A 12,027-nucleotide genomic window follows, 5' to 3' on the forward strand; every position below is an offset into this window, starting at 1 on the left:
TCATAGTATTTGCTGGGATGCCTGGGTGGCTCAGCGGTTGAGCATTTGCCTTTAGTTCAGGGCATGATCCCGGGATTGAGTCCCACCTTGGGTTCCCATGTCTGCTTCTCCCTCTGCTCTGTCTCTGCCTCTCTGTCTCTCTGTCTCTCTCTGTCTCTAATAAATAAATAAACTCTTTAAAAAAATCATAGTATTTGCCTAGTTGGTCATTCTTAGATTTGAACACATACTTTTGATATATTTGATTAAATCAAACTTAATGACAATAGCCAAGACATACTCACTAGAAGAATTTAGGGAGAAGATAATTTAAAATATAAAACAAAATTTAATTTGTTGTTAGGGAAGATTTGTATGTAAAAACAAAAGAACACAAGAAAATGTTCTTGGAAATGCGAAACACGAGTGCCAAAATAAAAAAAAAAAAATCATTGAGCAAGCAGATAATCAAATGTTGATGTTTTAAATCAACTGATTTGGAATTTCAAGTCAAAGAAATTTCCAAATGTAAAGTGATAGAGATGAAGAATATATATAAAAGGTTTTGAAGGAAGCAATGGAAAGAGGAAGAGTATAGGAAAAAATCAAAGGGAAGAATGATTAGAGAAAAATGGCTAGGGCCAAAAGATACATGTTTTCAGAAGGAATAGGCTCAAGCCAAGTGACTAGCAGGATTATTTCAAATTGAACTAAAGGCAGGATAAAGAGAAAATCTTGTTTCCTGAGCAAAAGACAAATTACCTACTACAGACAAAGGAGAATCAGGTTAGCCTCAAGAATTTTTCCATCTACAATTCTGGATACTCACACGGAAAATCTTATTTCAGAGTGGAGGGGAGTAGGGTATATAGAATTATATTCTTAAAGGTAAGTGTCATATTATATTATTGAAGGGGGAATGCAAAATAAAGATTTCAGGTGTGCAAGAGTAGCTGCATATCCTTCATGAAGAAAGTAACCTGAAGAAGTTTTTCAGGAGAATGGAAAAGGGTAACACCTGGTAACTGGTTATATTGGAAAAAATATCTTTTAACAGGGACTCTGCATCAGATAGATCTTCATTTTATGTGGTATATCTCAGGACTAAAAGTATCTCCACTTAGTCTTCTAAATTGGCACTATGGTCTTTGAAGCCATAGGAAAGGCTGACCAGAAGCACTGACCTTGGAGAATTGAAGGAAGCTAAAAGAAAATAAAATTTTTGGCTAATCATGTTCTTATTGGAACATAAGCTCTGTGAGAGCAGGGCTTGCTTTGTTCTGTGCTGAATCTCTAGCGCTTAAATGATTGGCACATAGTAGGAGATTAAATATTTGTTAAATGAGTAAATGCTTTGATGAATCTCTTTCTTTTGGAAAGTTTGAATGCCATTGATTATTTATTGGTTTAAATTGCTGTACCAAAATTAGGATCTATGTACTTGATCATTCAAGTTACATAATGCTGCCTTTTGGTTTTTTCATCTGTAGAAATGGACAGTAGTATGTAAGAGATTTAATGAATAGTTAAAATGTCATGAGATGGACTGGGAAGGAAAGATTTGAGGAAGGATAAACAAATGCAGTATTTTTCTCATAATTATGAAGTAGCATAAGGTAACATAATTAATTGTTAAAAATGATATATCAAGGAGTTGATATATCTTAGCATATTATTTAAAGTTATAAAGTTAGTCACTAAAACTAGAAATAGTGTGGCTTCTAGCCTAAGGAGGGAGAAGAGAAGGAGAATATAACATACCCATCCACTGTGATAAGTTACTCATACAATGGGTATCAATAGTGTCTCCATTGAAAAAACAAGGAATTTTTTTTTTTTTTTTTTTTTTTTTTTTTTTTATTTATGATAGTCATACAGAGAGAGAGAGAGAGAGGCAGAGACACAGGCAGAGGGAGAAGCAGGCTCCATGCACCGGGAGCCCGATGTGGGATTCGATCCCGGGTCTCCAGGATCGCGCCCTGGGCCAAAGGCAGGCGCTAAACCGCTGCGCCACCCAGGGATCGCTGAAAAAACAAGGAATTTATATATTAGTTTGCTACTTACCATTATTGTGGCAACCCATTAGGAGGAACTTAAAACAGAAAGGGCTAGTGGTAGATATTAGAGCTTACTTTGTACTTCAACCTGCTATTTGTATATACTACTTTTTTTTTTTTTTGGTAAAGATTTTATTTATTCACGAGAGACACACACACACAGAGGCAGAGATATAGGCAGAGAGAGAAGCAGGTCCCATGCAGGGAGCCTGATATGGGACTCGATCCCAGGGCTCCAGGATCACACCCTGGGCCAAAGGCCAGCGCTCAAACCCTGAGCCACCCAGGTGTCCCTGTATATACTACTACTAATGATAAAGCTAGTTTAATTGTAAAATAAAGGAAAGGAAAGAACTAATAATGTTCTGAGTATATGTGTACAGATAAATTCAAGTAATCTACACAGCAAAATTTACTTTTGACTATTTAGGTAATCCTTTCATTGAAATTTTACTTTTGTTGTATTTGAATGTGAGTCATTTAGATCCTACTGTTTCTTTCATTCTTATAAATCTTTAGTGATCAGGGAATATAATCTCAAGTGAAATTTTTTGTTTAATAACTTTTATTTCCCCATAAAAATAAGAGTTTTTAATTGCCTATAACATTGAAATGAATTTCCGAAATATGGCATTTACCTATTCTCTCAGAAAGAGATGAAAACCTGCATTTTATGTAGAATTAAGGCATAATTATAATAATTATAATTAGCTGCATTAAACAGCTTTTTTTTTTTTAATTTTTATTTATTTATGATAGTCACAGAGAGAGAGAGAGAGAGAGGCAGAGACACAGGCAGAGGGAGAAGCAGGCTCCATGCACCGGGAGCCTGACGTGGGATTCGATCCCGGGTCTCCAGGATCGTGCCCTGGGCCAAAGGCAGGCGCCAAACCACTGCGCCACCCAGGGATCCCTAAACAGCTTTAATTTCTAGAATCTTCTATGCATTTTAGTCATATACTATTTTATATTATTAGGTATTTTGAAAGTAAATTTCAGTGCCTCATACAGTATTTTTCTAATTGGAATAATTTTGATTCTGAGGTGAGATGATAGGTCTGTCTCTGAGTAACCAGGTTTTTGTTAATATACAAGAAGTCATTTTAACAATAACTATACCTGTGATAACAGTAAGCATTTCCCTAACAGTTCTTCCTATATTTCTTTTTTTCAAGTAGAGCATTTAGTTTTATGCGTTCCCATTAATCAAGTTATAATTAGTTCTTAGAATCAGGAATGAGTCGAAGTCTGTGCTTGACTACTACCTTTCAGTAAATTTTAGGTAGGCTCCACACCCACCATGGGACTTGAATTCATGACCCTCAGAGTAAGAGTTGCATATTCTACTGACTAAGCCAGCCAGGTGTGCTGATTCTATAAACTTTTATATTGCGTATTTAAGTGACATGTTTTCTGATAAAACATTGAGTGATCTTTTAAATATTTAAGATGAAACCATATATTTTTTATTTTTATTTTTTTAAAGATTTTATTGGCAGAGACACAGGCAGAGGGAGAAGCAGGCTCCATGCAGGGAGCCTGATGTGGGACTCAATCCCAGGTCTCCAGGGTTACGCCCTGGGCTGAAGGCAGGCGCTAAACTGCTGAGCCATCCAGGGATCCCCAGATGAAATCATTTAAAGAAAAGATGATACAGTTTTAATTGTAGTAAGATTATTTTGAACTTGGTAAATATTCTTTGTAAGCCAGAGGTGGGAAAAGAGGTGCTTTAACGTTTTATAATACTGATTTTTTTTATTTTTTTCTCAGAAAAAAATTTAATATTTTTAATATTTAAATATTTATATTTAAATTTAATATTGTTGCCCCATAGTAGAGTAAAAATGGCTGTATTTTGTTCCAATGATGATAAGGAATTTACAAGTTTAGTAAATGAACTGTCTATAGTTTACTGGATTAATTACAGAACTTTCAGAGATACTTTATCCATACCTGCTGTGGTATGAACAGTCATCATTAAATTTAATGGTATTTCAGTTACTTATTTTTCCTAAGCAGCAAATAAACAATTACTACAGGAACATACGTATTTGTGTTAATATGAAATCTTTTTTAAGTTTCAGGAAGTAACTTTTTTTTCCTTTTTTTTTTTTAAAGATTTTATTTATTTATTCATGAGAGACATAGAAAGAGAGGCAGAGATACAGGCAGAGGGAGAAGCAGGCTCCTTGCAGGCAGCCGAATGTGGGACTTGATCCCGGACTCAATCCCAGGTCTTCCAGGTCATGTCCTGGGCTGAAGGCGGCGCTAAACTGCTGAGCCACTGGAGCTGCCCCTCAGGAAGTAACTTTAATTGTTGAATTATCTTTCCTGTTTACTTAGTAATTTATTTTAAAATTTTGATGTGCCGTTTCTTAATTTAGAAATTTACTTACATTGTACTCTAATTTCTGAGCGTAACTGACTTTACTGTTTCTTGGCAGAAAACTTTGTGAACTTATTGACAGATATTTCAACTCTTACACATTATACATTGAGTGCTGGTGTGTTTTTGCATTTGAAATAAGGAAATGAGAAAATATAGAATATATGATAAAAGAACTAAGAAGTAAAAAAGCTACTAGTGAGCAATTCCACTTGTGAATGAAAGTCTGTGGGCAGCCCGCGTGGCTCAGTAGTTTAGCATGGCCTTCAGCCCAGGGCGTGATCCTGGAGACCTGGAATCGAATCCTGTGTCAGACTTCCTGCAGGGAGCCTGTTTCTCCCTCTGCCTGTGTCTCTGTCTCTCTTTCTCTGTGTCTCTCATGAATAAATAAATAAAATATAAAAAAAAAAAGTCTGAATGTAGTAATTTTATTATTTTCATTTTACTGTAAATAGACCAAAATTGATCCAAAATAGAATTGCATATGGATTCCTTTGTGTGGCTTTAAGAGCCTCTGTTCCTGCATCCTCAGATCAGCCTTTTTATGTGAGAAAACTAGCATGTATCTTGTATTCTGGTCAACCTATATTACCATAAATTTAGATCCTGTATGTTACTTAACTGTGTGATTCCTTTATTCAGTCAACAGATAAATATTAAAGGTTACCATTGAGCCACTAAAGATATATAGCCTTTCCTTTGTGTACCTCAATCTACTTGGACAGACATTTAATTTCTCCTGGTGAAGTTAGATGTTTTTCAGTATTGGGGATCTTTATGTCTCTTGATGAATTCTAAGTATGTAATATATGTATTTTTTATCTTTTTTAGTATTTTATATTCTTTAATGCTATATTGTAAATGTAATTTAAGTTTTTTCAGTTTGTTGCTAGCTTATAGAAATATCTTGTATCCCGTGACTTTCATAAATTTATCTGTTCTAGTAGTTCAAATAGGATTTTCTGCCTAATAGTCACATTGTCTGTTAAAAATTGAGACCATTTTCTTTTTGATCTTTATGTTTCATTTTTGTGCAAGATTTTATTTTTCATATAGTGTGACTTAGATGTGAAATTAAGTGGAAACTCTAAAACCAAAATAAGGATACACATAAACAAGTTTATAGTGTGATGAGTGATGTTATTTTGCTGAAATCAAATCACAGCTCAAAACATGAATTAATCCTAAATTCTAAGACTTCTTAAAATCATGTTCTTACTCTTATTTGGGCATAAGCTAACATATATTATGACTATTCTCCACCATTTTTCACTCTTTGAACTTAATTCTGTTCTGTAGTACACTTTGAGATTACTTGATCTTTGATTGGTACAGATGAATTATTTATAAATTATCAGACTGCATCTACTTTTTTTCAAGCCCGAAATACTTACTTATAAATGCAAACTTGGGGACTGGAATCTTTTGAAGCATTTTTTTTTTTTTTTTTTATAGTGTGGTCATGCAGAGGAACAATAATGTTAAGTCTCACTTACATGGAAATGTAAGTTTAAAAAAATTGAACAGTTCATTTCCCAAATAATCATCGTCCTTTCCCTTGATGATTTTTTAAAATTTTTGAATATAAAAGAAACAGACCAAATCTGCACTGTAAAATACTTTGTCTTTTGCTTTCTTAATGCAAAATGACTGGTCATGTTTTTGGGACAGTGAGGGTCAGAAGCTTATCTCAGTATTAAAGCACTTTAATGGATCTGGACAAATGTACAGGCTTTTGAACAGCTGGGGGTTTTATCCATCTGTTACTGTCCTTGTTCTACTCTCTAGTGTGAAATTTTTCAGTTGGGTAAGCCAATCTGAGTAGATTTTATTCCTGGTAAGTGATTAATTTTCCTGAGGAATTAAATCTATTATATATTTTAGCTGTAGTCATTCTTCATCTATAATTTTGTCTTTTTTTGAAATGTGTATCTCCCCTTTTTTTAAAAAAAATAATTTACTGGTTTTAACTTTGGAGAATTTAACACTTATAAACAATTAAAAGAGAAGCTGGGCAGCCATTAAATCAACAATACCCTGTACAACATCTATGTATTTCGTATTTCTGTGGCAATATGATATTTAATATATTTGGAAGTTGTATTTTTCTAACTTTTTATTATTTTTTAAACTTTATTTTGAAGTCATTTTTAGATTTAAATAAATGTTGCAAAGATAATACAGGATGTCTCCGTATAGCTAGTTTTTCCTAATTATTGCTGTGTTACATAATCATGTCTATCCAAACTAAGATATTAACATTGGTACAGTACTGTTAACCTCAGACATTTTTCCAGATTTTCCCTCTTTTCTCACAAATGCCCTTTTCTGTTCAAGATCTGGAAAACAGGTTTTAGATTTTCTTTTTATGTCTTAATAGTCTTTAAGCTATGACAGTTCTCTGTCTCTCGTGGCTTTAATATTTTTGAAGACTGTTGGTCAGATATTTTACAAGGTGTCTTTCAGTGTCAGTTTGCCTAATGCTTTCTCATGATTAGATTGCGTTATGGGAAGAATACTGCATAAGTGGTGTGTCCTTCTCATCTGATTATATGTGACTTACTACTTGTGATATTAATTTTGATTACTTCGTTAAGGTTGTGTCTGTTTTTCTAATGTAAATATCCCTTTTCTCTCTTTTCATACTGTCTTAGAAGCAAGTCAGTATGTCCAGCCCCACACTTTAGATGAGGAAAAACAAGCCCCACCTTATGCAGGAAAGAATATTAAAGAATTTGTGAAATTTTTTTGTTGTTAATTTATTTAGCTCTTATATTTGTTCTTTTTCCTACTTCTAGAATATTCTTTTTGTCTTAGATCTATCCTACAGTTCTCTTATTTTTTAATCTGTGATTTCCAGCTCTTTTTTTTCTGCTTTGTAATTTGAGATAATTCTTGGACTTAATACTCTACTCCTTAGGTGAGACAATGACCATTTTCCCCTTTAATTCATGTTCTGAAATTTTCAATTCAAAGGTCAAATTTTTAAACTAGACAAAAGGTGTTTGTTGCATTTCGGTCCCAAGTGACTGCCTGCCTTTTCTCTCTCTCTCTTCTCTCTTCCCCCTCTCCCCTCTCCCTCCCCCCCTCCCTGCTAGGTACTCATTATCTCCTTCAGCATTTCTGTTTTATTGTGCTTATATTCCTAGTGCTTATTCTCATTTTCTTTCTGGATGGTGTGGCTTCTTAGATACATAGTTGCTTTTTCCCTTGTGGCTTATTTGGTCTCAGGTCTGGTTATTGAAATACTGCTAATAGTAATAAACCAACCAGTGATTAAAAGGAAGTAAGTAATTTACTTGTAATTTTTTTTTTTTTTTTTATTTACTTGTAATGTTAAGGGTAAGCTGTTGGCCCCTCTGAGGACACTGAAGAAAATTTTGTTTTCTAGGTAGAGAACTCTTAGCTCATCCATTATACTCTGTCAAAAAGACATGGGTTGGCAAGTAAACTACCTCCTGGAGCGCATCTCCACAGGCCAGGTTCTGGGTGTGGGCCTTAGGATCATTTGTTTGGTCTCCAGTGTCTGCTCAGTTCAAAGTGGGAAAGAAGCCCTATACCAGAGACTCAAAAGCCCTCAAATCTCTGAATCTGCCAGGTTGAGGCCTAGCTCTGTTAATGGAAAATGAGAGAAGGAGGGGTCCCACTGTACATTATTTGAATTGTCAATTATTATAGAATTCTGAGTCCATTTGGAAAGTTTGTACCCTAGAGAGTATATATGTTTAAAGTGCCTTCTTCTGACATATCACTAAGTCCTTCAGCTGTTACTGGACCATGGCTCCGTTTGTATAATTCAAGTTTCCTTTCTCCTTGTGTTAACTTCCCAACAACACACCAGTACATGTAATTTATGATGTCAGCTGTGTAATGAGTATCTCCTTTTAGATAGCACAAAAAGTTAGGATAGCTCCATATTGCTTAGTCTCATATTTCTAGTGGTCTGTAGTTGACAGCATGCCCATAGATGTCTCATTATATTTAAATATTTATTTAAGATTAATAGTGTCAGGTGCAGTTCTAGATCTGGTTAACATAAGTTGTCTTAAAGCCAAGGTATTGACCATTTTTAGGAAGACCTGAGTTTTGTTAATGGACATTTACTATGCTGAGGACTTCCAAATTTGTATACCCACCCTGGGTCTTTCCTTCTATCTCCAAACTCCTATCTATATCCAATTGCCTATTTGACATCTTCTCAGCTGTCTAATAAGCATCTCAAATCTAATGTAATTCCCCTGTTTCTTTGCCTGCCCCAAACCTTCTCTATGTACATAGTACCACTGCCCTTCCAGTTATGGGACTCGGTCTTGAACCTTCTCTTTCTTACTCTATATCTAATTAGTTAATATATCTGTAAGTATGTATTGTTGGTTCTGCTTTCAAAATGTATCCCGAATCCAAGCTCTTCACTAGCTGTGGATTTGTTATCTCCATTTAAGGGCTATTATTATTATACTGAATTATTACTGTGCTAGCCCTTACTGGCCTTCCCATTCTCACCTTTGCTCCTCTCTACACTTAGTTACCAGCGAAACAGCCCCTAAGAGATCCTTTTATGACATGTGAGATTGGACTGTTAGTTTTTTTCATTCTTGACAGTGTTAATATCAAAGTATTGCTAACCTCAAAATACTCAGAAAATATTCCCCTGTTTTCTAGTCTTTGGAATAGTTGGTGTTAGGTTTAGAGTGATCATTTGTAGGGCAGTTAATTAAATATACATCTAAAACCATGTAAGCCTGGGGGCTCTTGGCTGGCTCAATTGGAAGAGCATGTGGCTTTTGGTCTCGGGGTCTTGAGTTTGAGCCCCATGTTGGGTATAGAGATTACATACATGCATACATAGATAGATACATAAACAAAAACATGTGAGTGAGCCTGGTGGATTTTTGTGGAGGGGGTAGATTTTTAATTGTTGGTTAATGTTCTTTAGTTATTACAGATCTCTTCAGGTTTTCTATTTATTCTGGAGTTTGGTTTGGTAAATTGTATGTAGGTAAATTATATTTTTGGGAAGTTTAAGTTTTTTTGCATATTGACATGAATAGTATTATTTTTTAGTCTTCATGATATTAAATGCATCTTATTTTAAAATCAGTCTTCCCAGAGATTTTTTTATTGTTAGGTTTTTTTTTCCTCCAAACACTGGCTTTTCCCCCCAAACACCAATTTTTATTCTCTTTGGTTCTCTTCATTCTTGTTTTCTGTTTCATTATTTTCTGCTGCTATCATATTTCATTCCTCCTACTTTTGGGGACTTATTACTTATTTCCTAACATACTGAGTTGGATAATGAACTCATTAATTTTTTTTTAAATTCTGCATATGTGAATTTCTAAGTGTTCAATGCTTAGACTAAGCATTTTCATTATTGTACTGATGTAAAATTTTTGAATTTCCATTATGATTTTTTGGAAGACTTTTAGAAGTGTGTTTTTAGAATTTCCAAATATGAGTAAAGCGTTTTGTTTATGTTTTGCTTCAAAAACTGATGTCAGAAAATGTGATGTTTCATGACATGGACTTTTTGGTATTTATTGAGATTTATTTGCTTTCTGCTGTGGTGTATAGTCACCACTTTTGTGGTGATTCAGTGTATACGCTATAATTGCCTCAGTTTTCTGTATTATGTATATATTTAGTCTGTATTTTTATTAATAATCTGCTTTACCAATTACTTAGAGAAATGTGTTAAATTCTTTTGCTATAATGAGAAGCCTGTCAAATTTTCTTTATAAAATTCTGACAACTTCTAATATAATGTAAAGTTTTTTTAGTTTAATATTGTCACAGCTTATTTTTAAAATGTCTGTTACTTAGTATGTAGTGACCATTTTATCTCCCAACAATGGTTTTTGCCATCATTTTTGTCTGGTGTTAATATAGTTGTATCAGCTTTTATTTGGTTTGTGTTGTCCTGTGTCTTTTCATTACTTTTAACTTTGTGTCCTTATTTATGTTTTAGTTTGTCTTCTTACAAAACATGTGTAACTGGATTTTTGAAGCATCTGAACGGTTATGTTTTCATTGATGAACATATATTTTTTGATGCTTGATATAAATGTGTATTTCTCCTGTCTTTATCTGTCTTTATTTTGTATTTTCTAATTAAATCTAAATCATTCAAGCTATCCCCCCACCATCTGTTCTATTGGATTGATGTTTTTTATTTTCCTCTTTTTCTGTCCACTGAGTTAGAAGTTATGCATTACATACATAGATTTATTATAATACATGTGTAATTTATATATTTTGAATTTGATTCAGTTAAAGTGCATAGTTGATCACCATTCAAACGGAAATAGCATCTCTAACTTCTGTTAAAATAACACGATTCTCATTGATCCAGCTGATCATCTCCCTTTGTGTTAAATTTCTCTTTGTTTAACTTAAATAGAGCCTTTTTTTTTTTCTTTTGTACTTTTGGGGCTCTTCATGGAGTTAATGAATTTCTCTAGTTTTTTATATCTGGCTAATTAAAGCAGGCTTCAGAATTTTTATTTGTTTAAACTCTATTGTTTATTTGTTTAAACTCTAATGTTTATTTGTTTAGAACTATTTCTTTCAGTTTAGAACTGAATTTTATGTTTAGGTTGGTTTTTTTAAAAGCTTTAGGGCCTTTATGAAATTAGAGTACAGCTTCCTGGTACCAAATTCTCTTTTTGTTTTTCTTATGTTGTTGGATTTTGTTTTTTATCTTTTTGAAATGTGATTAATTAGCTAGCTTTGTGTCTGCTTTCATTTTGTTTTATTTAATTTTAGAGTATCCCACTGATGTGTATATGAATTATTTATTTGTAGTTATCTTGTAGCAGAGCATTTGTTTTATTAGCTTTCTATATAAAATACTGTTCTCCAAGTTCTAGGAGTAAATTAAAATAAAAAAGACAGGAATTTAGCAACAAAGAACTTAAAAAGTTCTCTTTGGAATTTAAAATACAGTTGTCTGATGCTGTCACAGGATGGGAAACTAATTTGACCATTTACAATGTATATTCATATTTATTATAGAACATGCATTACTCATGGAAAAATAAAGTAGGCGTGGTGTAAACAAAAAGAGCCTCATAATTTGTTTAAACACAGGTGGTTTTCAAAGTATATTCTCTGGGCTAGCAGTGTGTGGATCACCTTTGAACTTGTTAGCAATACAGACTTACAGGTTCAGCTTCATGAAACATTTGGGGCCGGGTGGTCTGTGTTTCCATAAGTTTTCCCTGTGATTCTGATGCTTGCTAAAATTTGAGAACGGAGTTACAAATTAAAATAAGATGTTGCAAACTAACTCACATGATGTATTTCTTTGATAGGCATGCCCAATGCTGGTCATCATTTTTTCACAGACAGAAATAATATAGATGAATATTTGGTTAATAAACATGGTGAAAACAACACTCAGGTTAACTTTGGTTCAAGGGATTGAAAAAGTTATAATATGAATGTGAGAATATGGTATAGAAGTTTGTGATTCAAAATATTTTGTAATTAACACTAGAATCTTAATGTAATACAACTTTAATGCAATTTAGTACAACTCTTTTCCTTTCCTCCTAACCCTACCTAGCCAGTAGTTTTCAAATTGCTTACAGAGGCCTTTTCTTC

At 33.6% G+C, this 12,027-nt stretch overlaps 1 protein-coding gene across 10 annotated transcripts in view; it reads left to right on the forward strand.

Annotated features, from left to right (window-relative positions):
* YTHDF3 (YTH N6-methyladenosine RNA binding protein 3) overlaps nucleotides 1-12,027 on the forward strand; it is a 40,162-nt gene that overhangs the window by 24,701 nt on the left and 3,434 nt on the right. The gene's annotated exons all lie outside the window — the stretch shown is intronic.

This window comes from Canis lupus, chromosome 29 (genome assembly GCF_011100685.1).
Source record: "Canis lupus familiaris isolate Mischka breed German Shepherd chromosome 29, alternate assembly UU_Cfam_GSD_1.0, whole genome shotgun sequence".
Classification (NCBI taxonomy): domain Eukaryota; kingdom Metazoa; phylum Chordata; class Mammalia; order Carnivora; family Canidae; genus Canis; species Canis lupus.